This window comes from Stylophora pistillata, chromosome 2 (genome assembly GCF_964205215.1).
Source record: "Stylophora pistillata chromosome 2, jaStyPist1.2, whole genome shotgun sequence".
Classification (NCBI taxonomy): Eukaryota; Metazoa; Cnidaria; class Anthozoa; order Scleractinia; family Pocilloporidae; genus Stylophora; species Stylophora pistillata.
The window spans coordinates 56,630,172-56,651,523 of record NC_142520.1 but is presented as its reverse complement, the minus strand read 5'-3'; the positions used below and the strand labels follow the sequence as shown (position 1 = coordinate 56,651,523).

General features: G+C 39.5%; 1 protein-coding gene, 1 long non-coding RNA gene and 1 pseudogene across 2 annotated transcripts in view; 2 read left to right on the top strand and 1 right to left on the bottom strand.

Annotated features, from left to right (window-relative positions):
• The window catches only part of LOC111319519 (uncharacterized), a 49,006-nt gene that overhangs the window by 13,455 nt on the left and 14,199 nt on the right, over positions 1–21,352 (bottom strand). The window lies entirely within an intron of this gene.
• On the top strand, positions 68–1,589 carry LOC148740565 (uncharacterized). Its single transcript, XR_015996593.1, has 2 exons — positions 68–473; positions 1,102–1,589. It is a non-coding gene; the product is annotated as an uncharacterized LOC148740565 (long non-coding RNA).
• LOC148740564 (uncharacterized) lies at positions 16,176–18,943 on the top strand (annotated as a pseudogene).

Sequence of the window (21,352 nt, the reverse complement as noted above, 5' to 3'; positions counted from 1 at the left end):
GACTTCACGTTTGCCAACTTTTGTTCTAACTGGCAAAGTTTGACAACGCAAGACATAAACAAAGTTGATACATGAGCGAAATTATTTTTGCTCTTCTGCAGTTTTTCCAAAATTTGTGGGTGAAGTAGCACAAAAGGTATTTCAAGAAAGTTAACTTTACATGGAGATCAGCAGTGAGGTCTGCCTAAAAAACCCAAACGAAGGCTGAAGAAGAAAGACTTAATTTAATTTGAAGCCTTAGTTCTTTAGAAAATAAAATATAAATTTCTTTGCCATAATTTTCTAAATTGCTTCTAGGGTTCCAGATGCAATTTTTCTTTCGTAACTGATAGTATTTGCAGTGGTAATGCAGTTTTACCTTTCACGGCCAATAATAGATTTCCATGGATGAAAACGGTCAGCACCAGCAGAGTTGGACGACTCATCCTCACAGACTAAACCTCTACCAAATGACTGTGATCTGTATCTGTGAAGTGTGTTTTATAATTCAATATAAAAAGTCTCTTGCATAAGTGCTTAGATCAATGTTGTTGTTGGCTCAAATATTCTACTACTTAAGCAACGTATCATAGGGAAAATACGCTTACGATGAAAATTATTTCACAGCCGATATCATCTCACCTGTCGCAATATTTTCACCTCTGAATGTTTAATTTTGACCAAGAGGCCAGTGACAACACCTAACGGCATGATACACATTGCTGCATGATTCACACAGTACATTTATCCGTAGATTACTGAGCTATTTTTTCTGCCTATTCACAGACTACTTCAGACCAGGAAGCGACATATCCTCTGTAAAAGTTTTTTGCAAATGTGATTCGAATTTTTTGTTTCCGTGAGGAAAGAAGTCAATTTTTTCACATTTTCGAGAATTTATGTCAGGCCACCCCCAAAGGGGTTCCAATCTTTTAAGGAACTTTGTATCATGTCCAACTTCATCAATTAAGATAGAAGGAATTAGGCTTCAAACGGATTGACAAGGCCTTTCAGGGAATGTCGGCATGACCAAGGATTTCATCACGATATGATAAGAAGCTACAATTTTATATAAGGAAACCTTAATTATAAATCAAGGAGAAAGCCTGTTTTCTCTCACAGAGATCCCTTAAACCAGATATAGATGTGCAAAACATCATTTGATAACAATGCAAGTCTTGAACCATTTAATAAATGTGTTTGCTACAAGATGCAGAATCTCGAGGAGGCGGTGTGTCTGAACTTGACCGCGGCGTACCTCTATGAACAGTTGAAGCATAGTGCACTTAACAGTAAAACTATTGTCTCTGAGTTTTTTTTCTTCGTGCGAAAGTATCATGTGCATCATTAGGAAATGGGACAGAAAGGATAATAGACAGATTACTTAAATAATTCTAGCTTTCAAGTTTTTTTTTTTTTTTACTTTGCAGGTGCAGGCCTGTTTCGGTCGAAAATTTAAACTTACACCTCTACTTGAAATAAGGAAAGGCTAAAGTTGGATTAAACCAATCAGACTGACCACTCGTTTGCAGTGATCATATCAAAATTGCAATTTTATGATGTGCGTGTCCAACCAGGTGGATAATAAAAAGCGGAGGGATTAACTTGCATTGTACATTTCTAATTCAAAAATCATCAACTGTTTAAGTTTTCTAAAATCCATAAACCATCAATGGTTCTTTAATCTCGGTCATCTTTGTTTTTCTTCTGGCTCGTTGTGGCTCAATTACTGGCTTCTCACTGTGTTTAACTTTGACACAGAGGGCAAAAAATACAGGTAGCTTACACATAACTGCACGATTCTCAAGGTGGCAAAATTTGTTAATGTTTTTATCACAGGAACAATGCCTGCCTCAGCATTAAAGGATTTCGACCAAGAAATGGTAGTAATCTTACGTTTCCACTTAAAGTTCTGCAGTTCAATGACGTTGAAAATTAGACAATAGGACTAAAACTGAGTTAGTTCAATTTTCCGAGTATTCCTTCCATAGGGAGGAAAGGAAATTTTTTCATATTTTAAAAATGAGGAATCTCGGTGAGGGACCGTGCCTGAATTTGACTGCAGATCTCATTGAAGGCTATAACATACATGTACATAACGGTCAATTTACCTTCTTTAAGTTTTGTCTGAATTTTTTCCTTTCCATGCAAAGGCAACATTTGTCTCAATGGAAACTATAGGAAGTAAAATTGGGAATTTTTTTTTTAATAACTGTAGCTTTTGCCTTTTTTTTTGTTTCTTTGTTTTTTGTTTTTTTTTTACTTGGTAATAAGACATTTAAAAGTAACCGGCAGGTAACGTACTCGTTTATTTGAAATAAGGAAAGGCTGATGTTGGATTAAAGTAATTAAACTGGTCGCTTTTGATTATGATTTGGCAATGATCAATTCAAAACTACAGTTTATGGTGTGCGTGTCTGTGCCATGAAGGTAATTAAGAACGGAGGGGCCGGATTAACTTGTATTAGAACTTTCGAAAAAAAAAAAAAAAAGGAACAAATATAAGCCGCTTAGGTTTTTCAAATTCATAAGCTATGAATAGTTTTGTAATTTTGGTCATCATTGTTTTTCTTCTGGCTCATCTTTGTTCAATGTAAGGCTTCTCGTTGTGTTTGATTTTGACCCAGAGGGCAGTAACATCACGTAGCTGCACGATCAAGACACAATGCTCTATGATCCACAGAGTAGTGCAACTTGTAAATAAACCAAGTAGGTTTTTTTATTTTTTTGCGGAAACTTCTGCAAAATATTTCCAGCTTGACCCTGAAGAGAGAAGTTTTCCTCTGTAATAATCGTTGCAAAAATCGCGATTCGATGTCTTTGCTTCCGTGAGGAGACGAGCAAATTTTTATCATATTTCCGAGGATTTGTCTTTAGACACCTACAAAGAGGTTCCAAACCTTTATGGGCCTTCATGTTATTTCCAAATTCATTAATTTAAGTAGAGGGGAAAGAATATTCAAACCGGATTAATGAGGCAGTAATTAGGGCTTATTGGCGAGACCAAGGGTTTCATCACCATATGATGACAAAATAATTTATTTTAAGGGAGAAAATTGTTACCTCTCATTGAGTACCCTTACCTAACAAACATATGCATACCATCGTTTGACAATATTGTAAGTGTTGAACCGTTTAACGAATGTGTTTGCCATCAGATGCGGGCCACAGGATTGCCAAACTCGAAAAGATGGCGTGTCTGAGACTTGACTTAAGATCTCTTAGAAGGATAAGGCATATATGTTATACCCTTTCGTGCACGACAATAATGTGTATCGATAGAAAATGAGGCAAAGAGAATAAAAGAGAGATTACCTCAATAACTGTTGCTTTCACGTTTTATTATTACTTTTTTTTACTTTGCAAGAAGCTATTTATAATTATTTGGCAGGAGAAAACCTGTTGCTGGCCAAAATTCAAACTTACACGTTTACGTAAAATAATCAAAGGCTAATTTTCGTTAACGAGTTTGAGTGATCGCTTTTGATTAGGATTTTGCAATGATCAGTTCAAAGGTACAATTTTATAATGTGTGTGTCCAAGCTAATAATTTATAACTGAGAGGATTAACATGCACCAACCAACCCTTCACACATACTAAGGTACCTCGGGTAAACTCCATCGACTTGACTAGATTGTCAATACTGTCCATCTTCAATGTTTTCGATGGATTTTTACAAATATGGAGTTTACCCGGGGTACCTTAGTTTGTGTGAAGGGTTGGTGCTACAAGATTGTGGGGAGGACCCATTGAAAAAGATTTGACTATGGTCCAAGTTGAATGTGCATTAACGGTCTCTCAGCTGCACACGATGTTTCTTCCACGTATTAGAATAATTCAGAACGGCGTTCATTTGAAATTCTCGCTGGGATGGTTGCTCGACTAATCAACTTTTGCGGGATTTTTTTCGGTGAACTTAGAGGGCCGACTATTTGGCTTTCGTGCTGTCAAGTTTTGATTCGAGGGAAAGTATTTAAGTGCTGTTTTCGAGAAATTTTGGCGAGCATGTGTCAACTGAAGTTTCCTACCTTCCCCTTTTTTGTGTACGTGACTCGTTGGTGATTAGGGCGTCAAGCTAAAACACAAAACGGCCGCAAATTGCGACGACAACAACACAGACTACTCTGTATGAAGGTAAGACTTTATTTCTTTGATTATTTCACACAACTTTACATTTACGGAGCTTGAAAGAAAGTCCAACTAACCACAATACAAACTCTTTAATAATCCATTGTGAAAGAGCCTGTGACAGAGCCTGTGACAGAGCTTGGGCCACCTGTGCTCTTAGGAGAAAGTGAATTGACAATTTCTTTACGAAAAATTTGATGTAAGATTTCGTGCAACTCTTTCTCTTTCTGAAGGAGCGGGTGGAAGTGTTTGGGTGATCGTCCACGCATTTTAGGTCGCTTGTCATCAACTTGTGTAAATTTAGAGGTGTTATCAACTGAAGCAGTGCTTAGTAGGCGGATGTGTTCGGGTTTGTCCATCGCTACAACCACAGAGCCGATGTCGTCGTCTTTTAGCAATTTTTTAATCTTAAAATGATTTTAAGAAATGTTTTATCGCAATTTGTCATTGTTAAATGCTTTTCAAAATCACTTCTTGTTCCCACATTAAGTAACAAACCTTAAAAGTGATGAGGAGTCTACAAAGGAAACATGCAAATAATAAGTCAATTTAATTTCCTGAATTAACGTTTCTTAGTTTTGTGTGCGAATTTTTTAGGACACCTGATTCAACAGATACGTGTTAAGTAGTTTCGTAAAACACTTCAACTTCATCAGGTTGAAAATGGTAACTTCCTGCCAGGAATGATCGGGTGAAGGAACTTTGAAAACTGTGGCCAGATGGTGGACTGTAGGTGTATCCAAGGTCTGAGTAAGAATGTCTGTGGGATGAGGCGTACTCACGAATGACAAAATCGTGTCCTCTACCAAATCTGGGTCCAAAGTTAGAACAACTGTATATGGAATAGCTTCTGTGATAACTATGCTTTCCTCGTTGGGTCAGTTTAACTGGACCCTAGCTTGGCTTGTTAACCAACGGGAACAAAAAGGCGCTCGAAGTGTACTGTATCCACAACTAGAAGCTGAATGATAAGTAAATAATTCAAAATGTTATTAAACTTTTGTTTCCTTTTAAGGGAGCAAACACTGATAATCTTTGATTAGGAAACTTTCATCACGTCACTGTGGTCCCCAGAAAGGTCCCAACTTAGATTGGTGCAGGTGCAGGTGTATTTCTAATGGCTTTATCAAGGTTTTGCCAATCTTTTGGTGAGTGATAACACACTCTCTGTTTAGCCCAATTTTTAGTTGCAAAGGGTATTCTAACCATGATTCTACTTCTTGTGTTATAATTATGAACGCCCAGTTTGCTAGTAACTCAACTGAGTGATCCATAAGGCCATTAATACACTTATAAACATACTGATACAGTTATGATAAAATCTACGTAGCTCAAGGTTGAGCAAAGTGGCCTGACTAGGACAGTTTTCTAACTAAATCAGCATAATCAAAATTTGCTACAACAAGACTGTTACAGGAGAGTTTGCGGACGTTTAAGGGTAAAAGACCGAGTCGTTGATTAACTTTAGAAATTTCATACTCTACATGATCTGACCATGTGAAGTTTTAGTACAACATAACTCCTAAATACTTTAACCTATTTACGCTGTCTAACTCAATATTAAAAGTAAATACAGACAACGACGAAATATGAAATAAGTTCTATTGCTTCCGATCAACCGGGATTTGGTCTTAGAACGGTTCAAGGTAAGTTTGTTGGCTTCTTTAGCCACAGTGCTACGTTGTACAGCATTCAACTTGCTCTCCAGCAAGCGAGGTCGTTTTGCGAAGCAGTAAAGAACGGTATCGTCAACGTACAATGATACCTCAGAGTGTTAGATAGCAGCAGGTAGCTCGTTGATATACACAGGGAACGATAACGGTCTCAAGATACCTCCTTGTGGAACCCCGAATAACGGGAAGAGCTTCGGATAGTACATTGTCACAAAGAGTTTGCTGATTCCGATTACTCAGATACTAACCACTCCAGAGACGGGGAGAAAATTTGGACATAAGATCTCATGATCGACTATATCAAACGCCTTTGTAAGATCCAGAAATACAGCGCCACGAATATTCCCTTTTTCCATGTTTATAAGACTTCATCGGGAAAGCCAGACAATGTAGTGGTTGTTAAACCACAGGCGGCCCAAGATCTCGTTGAGAACCACACAAGGAACACAATTTGCATATCGAAATATAAGGATTTGTATGGGATTTTCTACAAGATATCCATAGAGATAGTTAAAAGTGAAAATATTAAAGAGAAGACCAGGATTAAGAAGAGAAAACCAGGATTAAAAAAAACCGATTAAATCAAGTGAAATCGGTAAAATAACGACACCAGGAACAAGCAACACACATTTGGAATATGGTAAGCCATTTTTATTTAATATTTTCACTTTAAACTATCTCTATGGCTATCTCGTAGAAAATCCCATACAAATCCTTATAAATCGATATGAATATTGTGTTCCTTGTGGTTCTCAAAGAGAGCTTGGGCCGCCTGTGGCTAAACGCTTACAACGAAAACCGAATAGCTTGTTTGAAAGTAAATTATTTGAATCAAGGTATTCGTACAGCTGAGAGGGGATTACCCTTTCTAAGATCTTGCTGAGAGTGGGTAGAATTGAAATAGGCGATAATTTGTTGGGTTTGCTCCTGATTTGAATAAAGCTGTCACTTTAAAGCAATTCCATATGCCCGGAAACTTCCCTGTGCGCATGGACTGATTAATTAACTTTGTGATGAAATAAGTAATTGATAAGGCGCCACACTTCAAAAGCCCTGCACTAAAATTGTCCAATCCAATTGCTTTATTTGCCTTGAGGCCAAGTAACTGCTCCTGGACAACCGCTTCGCTAATTTCTTGTGATTGGAACAATCCAGAGTGACCATCAATTGGCAATGGAGCACGAGGTGAAAATGATATCTTTTTCAGCTAAAATCCGTCCTATCGAAGGAAAACGAGAGTTCACAGCAGACGCGATTGAAGATGGATTTGTATCATGACTTCCGTCAGCGATAATGCATTGTGAAATCGAAGACCTGCTCTCACCAGATGACGCCTCGTTTAAACCAATCATCGCTTCACATCTGTATTTCAAATTTTTGGAGACGCTGATAAAATTTGGGAACTTTTATTCTATCAGCGTGTGCAAAGGATATCATGATAGGCTATGAGTCATCATTAATTTTCCACATTATTCCAAATATCTCTTACCAGATTGACGCCGTTAAATAAATTTTTAGCCCTTATATTTAGCGCCTCTGTTCATGAGTGGCGTTCATTCGAGGGCGGTGTGCGCGTTTATTTTCAAATCATATTTCTTGACTCATCGACACAATCGCGGTAAAACATTCGCAAATATTATATAAAATGGAAACGTTTTCGCGACCTTATACCTGAAAATATCAAGAATCAGTCCGGGTGCAGAATATCGAATTTCGCCCCGTTTGGCCCCAGGAAGCCCGGAGGAAAACAACTCTTGAAACAAAATTCGAAGTCTCGGTTAACTTTACTTACTTCAAAATTTGGAAATTTTTAAATTCATTTGCCATTGTTGAAAGTTGGTGCAGGCCTCAACTTCCTGTATAAATGCTGTTTTTCCTTCGCTTCTTTCGCGCCTCGCTCACGTTATGCTCTTGTAATTGATGAATCAATTAATGTATCAAGCGGCAAATTTTCCGCACAATTATGCAGAAATGGATGCTTGTTGAAAATGTGAACCTAAAAGGCACTCGAAAATAACGGCATGATTAGTTTGTATTGCTTATGAGAGACATTTCTGAGACAAAGTTCAGTATTCCTGATCAAATATGAGTTGGACCCCACTGTATTGTTTTGCTTTGTTTGTTTATTTGTTTCTTTTATAAGCTAGAAACCAGATATACTCTCAGATCTTGATCTTGGCGAGGGGAAAAGGCAAGTAAATTCAATCTTTCATGCACTTACTCCATGATGCACCGGTGTATCCACCAAAGATGTATTTTCCCACACGGACAATGGTCACTGTCGGCCCTTTGCTGTCACACAATGAGTGAAAGGTAGAGGCCCCCCAACCATCCACAGACGCTCGCCAACAGCGCTTCCAATAAGGGAACGGGCTCTGCACAACGGGCTTTAGCCAAATACTCAGTGTTCCAAGGTAGTTGTCATCGTTTACCAGTATTGTGGAATGATCCAACCCTAATACCCGAAATGTAACACCAATGATCTTACTTTGTATTATTTATTTATCTTTTCATATCTTCAAGTCATTCTAACCTTTAACACATTCTAATTCGTCATTCGGAGGTAGAGGGTTCGAGCCCCGGCCGGAAATGGTCTTATAATATGCCATGCCTAATGCGCACATGCGAAATCTTGTTTACGTTTGCGATCAGCAATGTCCGGAAAGCTTCAAGTGGGTAAAAAAATCAGCAAAGATATATTTGAACTTAGTCGTGACGGAATATATTCGTCATGAGCATGGGTGAACGACGAATAAATTTCAGTATCCCTAACTATTTTTTTTTCATGACGGACTTATTGGACAGTTTTTGGAATTATTCTATCTCCAATGTAGTTTGAAAGAAAACTGAATAATTCTCTTGAGTATAGTATCTTTTAACTATTTCTTATGTCATCATATCTCACCTTCACTGAATCTATAACAATAAAATCTATCTCCAAGGTATCCAGCGTTACACTTGCACTTGTACGAGCCACGTTCATTTGTACACGTGGCCATCTTGTGACAGTAATTAAGCTCATTTTCACATTCATCTAAGTCTAGTAAAGGAATAGATTGGGTAATCACCCTTTTAGCACAAAAACGATAAAAAAAAAGTCAGCTTTAGCTTTCGGCCCACAGCTATAAATAATGTATTGTGCTGTTAAGCACGAGAAATACTTCCCACCCGGGAGCATAAATAGAGACCAGGAAGCTGTCCTGAACGAAAAGTTGACAAAATGCTATGAGGGAAAACATGGAATGGAGTGACATCCCTCTTAGGAGGTGGAGTAGCTATATTCCTTGTTGCTTTTCGCTGAGACGTAACCATAGTAGACTTCAGAAGGGATGAGTCATAAGCCTGGTAAGACTATACCTTTGTGAGTGATTGCTGCATTTTAAACTAAATGATATCTTACAAGCTTCATTTGACCTCTTTGACTTACCTTTCTTACAAGTAAACTTATGACAATCACTACACTGCACGTCGTTCCATTCATAGCTGTATTTCTCGCCAAGTGCGTGCGCACAATCTTCTTCTTTGAAGTTATTTGGCTGATTCTTGGCCCAGGATGTAAAGTTTCCATGTCCGCGATCAACCCAAGTAAAGTTCGCCCTTTGTTGATCCGTCATTGAAACCCAGCCAGAATTTATCTCCATTATGGCGATGTTGAATGTAAACATTTTCTTCATTGCTCCTGACATCAACGAGGACTGAGAAGACTAGAATATCTAGCGCTCTATCCATTATGCTAACCGAGAGGCGGTTATAAGAATATGCTTGGTTTATATTGCTTAGGAGACGCAGCTCAAATATGCCGTGTATAAGCACTATTGTATTGTTTAGTTTTGTCTAGTTTGATAGTTAGTTTGTTTTTTTGGTTTTTGTTTTGTTTTGTTTTATTTTTTTTTTATTAGAAACCAGAAGTTCTCTCGGATTTTAATTTCAGCGAGGAGAAAAGGCAAGCAAATTCAATCACTCATGCACTACTCCATGATAAGTTGTTGTCATCCACCAAAGATGTATTTTGCCACACGGACAAAGGTCACTGTTGGTCCTTTGTCGTCAGACAGTGAGTGGAAGGTGAAGGCAGCCAAACTATCCATTGATGCTCGCCAACAGCGCTTCCAGTAAGAGGACTGGTTCCGCAAAACAGGGCTTAACCAATTACTCAGCCTTCTGGGGTTATTGTCATCGTTTGCCAGTATTGCTGAATAACTCAGGCCTTAATAAAGGAGTACTATTTTACCCTTGGCAACCTATTTTCTTTAATTATTGACATAACATTTTTAAACTGTTATACTAACGAGACCACGATCACAAACAGCATAAAGATGCGTAAAAGCCGGACTGGTGTCTAGCACGCCTCGATATGTTGCTCCGTCTTAGGTCGTTAAACCAACTGATTCGCCTTTTGATGCCGTTTCGGTCAAATAGAACACTACTACAAATTTGAATTTCGTAATTATCATCCGTCACAAACGATGTTCGTACAAGTCACGTAGCGTGCATTTTGATTGTTCACCGAATGATGTCATTTCACTATTTTTTCCCCATCGCTTTTAAAGATAAAATTACTCTGTGATAGGCTATTGGCTATCGCACTCGGGTAGCCGAAGAGAGAGAAAAACTTGCTGCCCACGAATTTGTTGACAAAACCCTTCAGCATTTGTGAAAGACCCGCTCATTGTTGATTTTATCACACCTTGAGATTTAGTTCGCACATCAAACCGTTTGATTGATAACTACCACTTCTTTCACGAAAGCAGTCGGTTTTCAGTCATTTATTGTTCGTAGAGTACTTGGTATTCCGAAAGCTTCACCAACTCAATTATTATTCCGCGCATTGAAAAACTGGGTACTACAAGTAATTGTCGCGAAAGACACTAGAATTCTGGGCGATGATTTGTGTACTGGATGTTGGATTGTACAGGGTTGATTGGTGGGATGCAGAAAAAAAGGAAGTAAAATGTTTTCTTGTAAATCACTATAACTTGTGTATAAACTGTGGTGGTGATAATTACAGAGTATTCCTTCCATGAGGAAGAAACCAGATCTTTTCATATCTTAAAGGATTTTCCTCCACAACAAGAGCCTCCAAAGCCTCGCACAATAAGCCAGATCAGTCTTTAAAATTCCTTCCGAACACCAGCGATCTAAATGGACCAATACACTGTAAATGGCACCTTCCGTTCGTTCATGTTATGGACAAGAAGAGAAGCCGGAGCTTAGCAATTAAATTGATAAAGTATTAGTTTATTTATCGTAAATAATCCTATATAAAACAAAGAAATATCGAGGTAAATATGTAATTGATTAAAACAGTGACCTAAGTTAGTATTGCTTTAAATGCCTCGTTTCACATGCCTGCCGTGAGCAAGCAACAGTTTCTTTAGATACTAATAGCTTTGGAATTTAGCCCCAGATGCATTACAGGCCAAGGAAGGTCTTGAGAATCTTACAGGAGGTTATGTCCCCAGGTAGTTTGCCTCTACTACTACCTCACTGTAGGAAGAAATAAAAGATTTGAATAGAACTTTTTTGCGGTTAGTTCCGAAAATAATGATAGTACCACGCTCCAGTGGTTTCGTTGGTATCTGAAGATAAAATTCGATGAAATGGCATATTAATTCGCTGGAACGAAGCAAGAAAAGATGAAGTGGAGGTAAGAATGCTGGACTTTGCAATATTTTTCACTTTTCATTGGCTATACACACTAACGGTTGTATTGAATGGTTTGTTGCTCCGAGTTACACACCTCTGTACAGCGCTCAAAAACATCTCTAAAAATGCAGTGACTGTAAAGCTGAGAGAAAAGCTGAAGAGATCCTAAAACCAGCTGGTTCTTATCATATGCTGCAAAAATGCCAAGGATACAACCGCAAGTATAGCCTGGGACAATGTTACTGAATACACATTTGTAATTGAACATTAATCACCTACCCTCAATGTGTATTTTGTTTCAATTATTGAAAAAAGGTAAAAGAAAATGAAAACTTAAAATTTCTCGAAGCCATGCCTGACATTGCGAACTAGTGCCAGATTTCTTCGAAGCAATCGCCACGAAAGCGAACTTGGTCATGGTATCGCATTTACACAGATTACACGATCCTCCAAACTGCCGATGCCGCCTCGAGGGTATTTCGCCTCGAATTTCCTTCGCCAGTCAAAAACCTTTAAGTTTATTCCCAACTTTTCGAACCTTTAATTAAAGCCAATTTAATTTTTCCTCAGGAGAAACAAAACAATTAGGACTTCATCAGGAGACGTTCTTTACATCGTGCAAATGAAAATTATTTACTGGAATTATTTCAATGAGAGTACTTTTAAATGTCATCAATATGGAAAAATGATTTCTTCAGCGTACAATCCTGAACTTTGGTCGTATCAATTCGAAAGTCTCTTTCCTAAATTTTAAACGAGAAAAATGTACAGATATCTGCAGGTAAAAATATATCTTTGGTGCTGCGCGAGTTACTAAAATACAGAGGTCGTGCGCGCGCATAAGTGTGTAACGTGGCTATCGATTTATTAAGGGAGCGGAAGGAAAAACGATAACCACCTTAACTTTCACCAAGACATACACACGTTGTGATAGGAACTTTTTTTTGAAATCTTTTATTACTCATTAACTTTTCATGCTGTTTATTCTGAATCTACTTTACGTAACAAGCCTCTAAAGTGATCGGGGTCTACAAAGGAAAGGGGCAAATTGTAAGTCAGTTTCATTTACTGATTTAACGTCTTTTAGTTTTCTAAATCCTATGCAAATTTTATATGACACTTGACTCAACAGATATGTGTTAAGTAGTTTCATAAAACACTTCAACTTCATCAGGTTGAAAAGAGTAACTTCCTGCTAGGAATGATTGGGCGAAGGAGCTGCCATAACTGTGGCCAGAAGGTGGACTGTAAGTGGCTCCAGGGTTTGAGATAGAACGTTTGTTGGATAAGTAGTCGCTGTAGATAAGAAGATCGTGTCCTGCACCAAATACGGGTCCATGGCCAGGACAACCGTGTATAGAATCCCTCCTCTCTCCGTGTTGGGTCAGTTTCACTGGTCCCCAGCCTGGCTTGTTAACCAATGAGAACAAAAAGGCGCTTGAACTGTAACTGCCTCTACAACCAGTAGCTGAATGATAAGTAAATAATTCAAAATATAATTCAACTGTCGTTTCGTTTTAAGGGAGCAAACACTTACAAATCTTTTATTAGGAAACTTTCATCACGTCACTGTAGTTTTCAGAAAGGTCCTAAGTTAGATTGAAAGTTGTAAATCCGATTATATGTAGTAAAATTAGAGATAAATATAAATAAAAATAAATAAAGTCAAGTGAAATAAAGTAAAGTAAAATAAAGTAAAGTAAAGTAAAATAAAGTAAAGTAAAATAAAGTAAAGTAAAAGCTTTCTTAATGTGTCAATGTATTTAGTTTTCACAACTAATTGGGGACACAAAAGAAAATAAAGAGAATTTAAAAAATTAAAAACAAAAAACTGAATTACAAATTAATAAAAAAGCTGCACTTGAAATAAAAGAAGAACTCAATAAAAAAGCTATTGAAAATGCTACGCTTAGAACTGACAATGTCAGGCGCTTTTCTGATGGCTTTATCTAAGTTGTTACAATCTTTCGGTGAGTGATGACACTCTCTCTATTTATCCGTATTTCGGTTGCAAGGAGTAGTCAAAGCATGATTCTATTTCTTTTGTTATAATTATGAACGTCCCTGTTTTCTAATAGCTCTATTGAATGATCCATAAGGACATTAATTCACTTGCAAACATAGTGATACAGCGATGATAAAATCTACGTTGTGGTTTAGCCACTTTAAAGTTACGAGGGCATGAGTAGCTGACGAATAAGGTGGCCTGTTTATAACAATTTTCGCGGCCTTGTTTCTGTCACCTGAAACTAAGTCAGCATAATCAAAAACTGGCAAAACGAGGCTGTTATAGGAAAGTTTGGAAGCGTTTCAGGGTAACTAATGTTTGATCCTGCGTAAAAGAATGAGCCGTTGATTAGCTTTAGTAATCTCATAATCTTCGTGATTTGACCGTGTGAAGTCTGAGGACAACATAACCTCTTAATACTTAAACCTCTTTCCGCTATCTAGCTCACAATGAAAACGTATATGTGCACGATCCTTCGCAGTAAAGCACTATTTAAGCAATAGTGAAAATCAGACCTGAAAAAATCTCAGGCCTGTACGGGATTCGAACCACTGACCTCTGCGATACTAGTGCAGCGCTCTACCAATTGAGCTAACAAGCCAACTGGGAGCAGGCCATCAAATTAATTCGACATAAACCCGTAGATGATAAATCAAACAAAAAACATATGAAATACATATATATGAACTGCGGTTATGAAACGTATATGTGCACGATCCTTCGCAGTAATAAAAGCACGATTTAAGCAATAGTGAAAATCAGGCCTGAAAAAAATTCAGGCCTGTACGGGATTCGAACCACTGACCTCGTATCACTGACCTCGTTATGAAACGTATATGTGCACGATCCTTCGCAGTAAAGCACTATTTAAGCAATAGTGAAAATCAGACCTGAAAAAAATTCAGGCCTGTACGGGATTCGAACCACTGACCTCGTACCACTGACCTCGTACCACTGACCTCGTACCACTGACCTCGTATAGTATCGCAGAAGTCAGTGGTTCGAATCCCGTACAGGCCTGAATTTTTTTCAGGTCTGATTTTCACTATTGCTTAAATAGTGCTTTACTGCGAAGGATCGTGCACATATACGTTTCATAACCGCAGTTCATATATATGTATTTCATATGTTTGTTGTTCACAATGAAAAGTAGGTAGAGACGATGACGAAATATAAGATTAATTTCTGGTGCTTCCGATTAACTGGGATTTGGTCTTAGAAAGGTTGAAAGTAAGTTTGTTCGCTTTTAGCCGCAATGCTATGTTGTAGAGGTCTGCATTCAACTTGCTCTTGAGTTCGCGAGATCTTTTTGCGAAGCAGTAAAGAACGGTATCGTCAGCGTACAATGATGCCTTGGAGTGTTCAATAGCAGGAGGTAGTTCGTTGATAAACACAAGTAACAATAACGGTCCCGAAATGCTTCCTTGTGGAGCCCCGAAAGTAACTGGAAGGGCTTAGGGTTGTTTATTGTCACAAGAGGCTTGCTGATTCCGACTACTTAAATACTAAGAAAACCACATCAGAGACCGGGGAGACAATTTGGACATCAAGATCCCATGATCGACTGTATCGAACGCCTTTATAAGATCCAGAAATACATCACCACAAATGTTTCCTTTTTCCGTGTTTAATAAGACTTCATCGGCAAAGTCAGACAGTGCAATGGCTATTAAACTGAAATTTACAACGAAAGACAAATTGCTTGTTTGAAAGTGAATTCTTTTAAACAAGGTATTCGTCCAGTTGAGAGTGGATTACCTTTTCTAAGATCTTGCTGAGAGAGCGAAATACGCGATAATTTGTTGGTTTTGTTCTTGATTTGAATAAAGCTGTCACTTGAGAGCACTTCCATATCCCCAGAAACTTCCCTGTGCGTGTGCACAGATTAATAAACTTTGTGATGAAATAAGTTATTGATAAGGCGCCACACTTCAAAAGCCTTGCACTAACATTGTCCAATCCAATTGCTTTATTTGCCTTGAGGCCGATGAACTGCTTATGGACAGCCGCTTCGCTAATCTCTTGTAATTGGAGCAATCCAAAGTGACCATCAATTGGCAATGGAGCACGAGCTGCAAATGATTTTTTTTTAGCTAAAATCCGTCCTATTGAAGGAAAACAAGAGATCACGGCAGATGTCGGGGAATAAGTTTGTTGCTCATTAATAATAAGTCAAATATTAATTGTAAAAGGAATTAGTTAAACGATTACGTGATAGATTGCATCAATCCTCAGTAAATTGAACTTAGTGCACAGTTTATCAGCTGATGTACTTTGCACGCGCTAATTGAACCAAATAAGGAAGGGATCATGTGAATTAGGCTTGATATATCGTACGATAGTTATATTACTGTAAGCTGTGCATGTGATAGATTATAGTACTGTATTTTGTAAGACAGCAGAAAAACCGAAGCACACGTACATTGTAATCAGATTGATAGTAGAACCCTTGAGAGGTAGAAGAATAAACTCCGTGTTAAAATAGAACGTAGAAGGTGTGATAGATACAGACCTCAGTTGAACCAGCGAGCGGAACAAAATTCCGCGACACCTGGTCCTTCGAGCCGGATTAAGTCGAAATGTCTAGTAAAAGAGTGAGAGCAGGGCACAGAGGATTTCTGGCCAGCGCCCTTCCAGACGTCGACGCCTGTTTAGGAAAAGACGCTGCAAAGGCTGACCTGATAAAATGGAAGGCTAGGTGACTTTGGAAGAACAGCTAGAGAAGAGCTTGCCTCTAGACATGCATATTTTGGCCGACCTCGTCGCAAAGGAAGATTCCACCGAAGACGAGGTCACGGAGGAGATTACGAGAGCGGCAAGACTAAAGGCAGAAGTGACCCAAAGATTGGTGGCGATCGACGAAAAACTAACAGCTGTGTCGAACATGTCGCAGCCTGAAGCAAACACAAGCCAAGTGGTGAGTTCGCTTCCAGCCTCAAACCAGAACAGGATGCAAAATCAGCCCAGCCCAGCGACGACCGACCAAAAAACCGCCTGAGTAAAGCTTCCAAAACTAGAAGTACGGAAGTTCAGTGGAAGACTAGAACATTGGCAGGAGTTTTGGGACTGTTATGAGAGTGCGATCCATCGCAACGAAGGCCTTTCTGATGTGGACAGGTTCTCGTACCTAAGGGGATTACTCCAGGAACCGGCGAGATCTGCGATTGCGGGATTCTCCTTGACGGCCGCGAACTATGCAGCCGCTGTAGAGCTGTTGAAAAAGCGGTTTGGTAAAAAGATTGCGATTCAAAGAACCTTGGTAAACGAACTTTTGAACACGCGACCAGTGTTCAACGACGGTGACACAGTGAAGCTGCGAAATCTGTACGACTTTGTTGAGTCGAAATACAGAGCGTTGCAAGCGCTACAGGTTGAAGAACAGAATTATTCGGAGATAGTCGTACCAGTCCTTTTGGAAAGGATCCCCCTTCAATTCGTTTGACGATCACTAGAGGAACGAATTACTTGGAGTGGAGTGTACAGGAATTTTTGGCGGCCCTACTCACCTAGGTTGAACTGCGAGAGGATCACTGCTTGAACCAACGTGGACTCAGTGACCGCAGAAACGTGTCAGTTATCCCGACAGGAAATGCGCTTTTTGCAAGGAAAGGAGAGGTCTTCTACCTAGGAAAACACACGCCAGAAAACTGCACGAAAGTGAACGATATTGGTGAACGTAAGAAACTACTTATTAGATTTGGTAGATGTTTTAATTGTATTGATATGGGCCATAGAGCCAGAGACGGTGAAAAAACTGTACAATGTAAGCACTGTAAGGGTTCACACAATACTTGTTTATGCGAAACCAAACTAGGGCAGTCTTCTGGGGAAAATAGCACCCGTCTAGCAGAAAACTCGGTTAATACCCAGCTCGTTGGCACCGAATGTAGAATCGCACTTCAAACGGCTCAAGCGATCATTAGCGGGGGATCGCAGGGGAGGATTAGAGTTTTGTTGGATTCGGGCAGTCATAGATCGTTTGTGACCGCAAGAGCGGCAAGTAAATATGATCTGCCAGTTGTTAGAAAAGAGTGGGTAACAATAAGCACGTTCGGTCAGAAAGGCAAAGAGGCTGGTCTGCGAGAAGTCGTACGTTTTGATATAAAACCTCTCAACGGCGGCAGGGTTCAGGTGCTCGAGGCTTATGTTGTGCCGGTCATCTCGCAAATAAGCAATGAGCATGTGGAGGTCATCAAAAATGACTTCCCGCATTTGCGTGACTTTTCGTTTTCTGACGTATGCCAGTCGAGGGATGAACTCGAAATCGATTTGTTGGTTGGTGCGGACTACTTGTGGGAATTTCAAAGGGGTCGGACTGAACGGGGGGAAGCTGAAGAACCTGTTGGAGTGGAGACTGAGCTTGCTTGGGTGTTATCGGGTCCCCTTAAAAAAGCGAGATTTTCTTGAGCCCAGTTCGCAAGATGTGTCAGTGAATTTTGTAGGACAAGACAGTGTAGACTTAGTAAAGGCCACCTTAGACCTTCAGATTAGTAGATTGTGGGATTTAGAAAGTCTGGGAATTAAGAGTCAAAACGACGAAGGGCACGAGTCGTTTGAGAATGAAATAGAGTTTGTAGGGGGGAGCTATTCGGTTAAGTTGCCGTGGAAACAGGGTCATGACCCCCTCCCAAACAATTACGATAACAGCTTGTCACGCATGAAAGGTAAGCTTAAAAGACTGAAAAGAGAGCCAGATATTTTGACCGAATACGACTCGATCATTAAGGAACAACTCGCAGCGGGAGTAATCGAGAAGGTGGCAGAATTAGACGAAACAAGCGACAAGGTCCATTATTTACCTCATCATGCGTTAATCCGCAGGGACGCAGAGACGACAAAATTAAAAATTGTCTATGACGCTTCGTCGAAGGCGACAAAAGATGGAATTTCCTTGAACAACTATTTACACACAGGATCCCCGCTAAACCCCTTATTATTCGACATCCTTGTAAGGCTCATGGAAAATAAGATTGCGTTAGTGGGGGATATTGAGAAGGCGTTTCTCAATATAGCAGTAGACGAGAAGGACAGGGATAGTTTGCGGTTGTTGTGGGTAGAGGACGTGCGCGACCAAAACTTGAGCATTGGCGTGTACAGGTTTTGTTGCGTGGTCTTTGGGTTGAACGCCTCTCCATTTCTGCTCAATGGGACTATAAGACACCACCTAGCTACCTTTGCAAAAAAGGACCCTGCATTTGTGTGAAAAGAATGTTGGAAAGCTTTTATGTCGACGATTTGGTCACGGGGGAACGCACTGCCGACAAGGCACTTACCTTGTAACAGAACGCTACAAAGAGATTAGCAATGGGAGGGTTTAATTTGAAAAAGTGGAAAACTAACGACCCTATCCTGAGGGAGAAAATTCGTTCCAAAGAATCGGGGAAAACCACCAGGGAGGTGAAACGGCTTGAAGACGAAGAGACCTATGCAAAATCTAAAGTAGAACCTCAAATAGCCAAAGGATCTTGCTGTTCCATTACTCTTTCCTTCCCGCAGAATTGTTTTTGATCTCTTCACACAGCTGCTATGTTTGATGCTTAGAAGGTGAGGTGAATTTTATTTCTTAAGTGCTAATCTCTGGAACTTGTCAGAGATGTTTCCCCTTTTAAGTTTCCAAGGCTTCAAAGTAAATTTTGTCTCCTTTGTCTTTCGTTCCCAGTTTCTAACCTATAGGGTCTCAATTAACAGTGACAAATAAATATTGTTGATTACATAGGAATATATTAATTCAAAATACAGACTAGAACTATTGGGATACTATTTATGATATCCAGGGAGATGTGGTCACAGTTTGCGCTGTGGCAGCCGAGTAAGAAGAGGAAATGAATAACATAGATAAAACAAGAAACATATTTCATCAGGAGGAGAAGTGTTGTGGAATAGATTCAATTGACAAAGACGCGGCATCAATAAAATCGACTCGATCTAGAAATTGATCAAAAATGGAATCGATCAAATGGCAACACAAGAATGTTCCCTGAGTGTTGCTCAACTGAAGACCTTCCATTACCTCCGATCAATGTTGGATGGCGCCTTGAAATGCTTCGGCTCATGAACCACTACTTACCGTTCCCGATCCACTGGATGTTTTGGGGAATACAACTGTTGTGCAACAAGGCAGTCGACAGTGTTGAGAAGGTGAACACACACTGCTACAGCTCCAACCTTGCAGAGTCTGAGAAATGTTCAGCCTGCCAGTTTGGAGGAAGATACCTACAGGGAAGGAGATGTATATTTATCAAAAGAATCAGTTAGCGCACGGCAGAGATAAAGGGGAGGTGTTTTCCTCGTTTTGGGAATTTAAATTTGAGCCAGTAGTTTAAATGGAGCAAATAACGTGGAACAAAGGAACTTATGTGACTAACATGTATATGTGCGCCTCCAGCACAGGACTGTCTAAACGTAGAGCAATTTTCAATTAAATGAGGTAGTTAATTAAGGACAGTTCTGCTTTTACTTAACTTCACTCTTGCGTCACCTTGTCAACTTTATTTCAACTCGGCTTGTTGAGGCTGATTAGTGTAGTACACAGCGGTTAAAATGAAATCGGTTTTATAACATAACCAAAGTAAAGCGCGCGCTCTGATTGGTCAATTTAGCGTCCCTCATTTGCCAATGCGTGTACGCTGCTGACGTGAGCAAATGCAAAGACTAATTTTCCGCGCGCGCTTGTTTTTTCTGGTCACGTAAGATTCGTTAAATCATTCACTAGCACGTACCACGTGGCACGTATTCACGTACTCACAAGAGAACTAACTAAATAATTAAACACACGCTGTATCTATATGCAGGTCTCGAGGGTATTACTTCACACCATCACGCATCACATTACATCGCGTATATTACATGCTCGTTGGCATCCTATACACTACCTCAGGCCCCTAGCAATACATGCTAATATGCCGAGCAACACCCACCCATCCCACCCCAGGGGAGGACATCCACCACACAGTAATCTCGTGCGTGGGAAATTAACGTATCCTACCCCTAACCCTGCAGGAGACGGGGCCTACGGTTTATTCGTCCTTATCCGAGAAGACTAGAATATCTATCCATTTCTTGATATTATAGAAAGGTAGCAAATTCTCCTCACTTATTTTAAGACCATGAGTATCGGTCCGGCCGGACCACTTCGCGTCAAATGCACAAACTGTTAGTAAAATGGAATATAACCCGGCCCTGAAACGAACGGTAAGGTCACAGGAATAGAGGAAATGATCCCCAATTAAGAAGTTCTTGATCGCTATACAAATTCCCCGTGTCAGGAAATATATATAGATATATAGAGAAGAGTATGGAGAATATGCATACTGATGTTGGGTTGAACAGGGTTCAAGCGAATGATAGGATGCAGAAAAAAGGAAGTAAGATGTTCACTTGAAAAATCACTGTAACTTGATTATAAACTGTAGTGGTGATATCTACGAAATATTCCTTTCATTAGGAAGAAATTAAACCAAGTTTTTTCATTTCTTAAAGGACTTTCCTCCACGATAAGAGCCTCCAGAGCCTCCAGAGCCTCGTATTATAATAAACCAGGCCAGTCTTAGTGTCTTCGATTAAAGATTAGCGAACCTGAGTGGACCAATACACTGAAAATGGCACCTTCTTCGATTCGTTTGTAACATGTGATGGACAATGAGAAAAGCTGGAGCTCAACAATTAGCCTAAGAAATTAATGGTTTATTTATTTTAAAAATCCATTATAAAACAAAGAAATATTGATATAAATATGCTATCGAATAAAACGGCGGCCGTAGCTAGACGTCTTTTAAATGCCTCGTTTCACATGCCTGCCAAGAGCAGGCAACAGTTTCTTTAGGTACTAACAGCTTTGGAATTTCATCCCGGAATCATTGCAGGTCAAGGAAGGTCTTGAGAATCTTACAGAAGGTAAAGCCCCTGGGTGGTTAACCT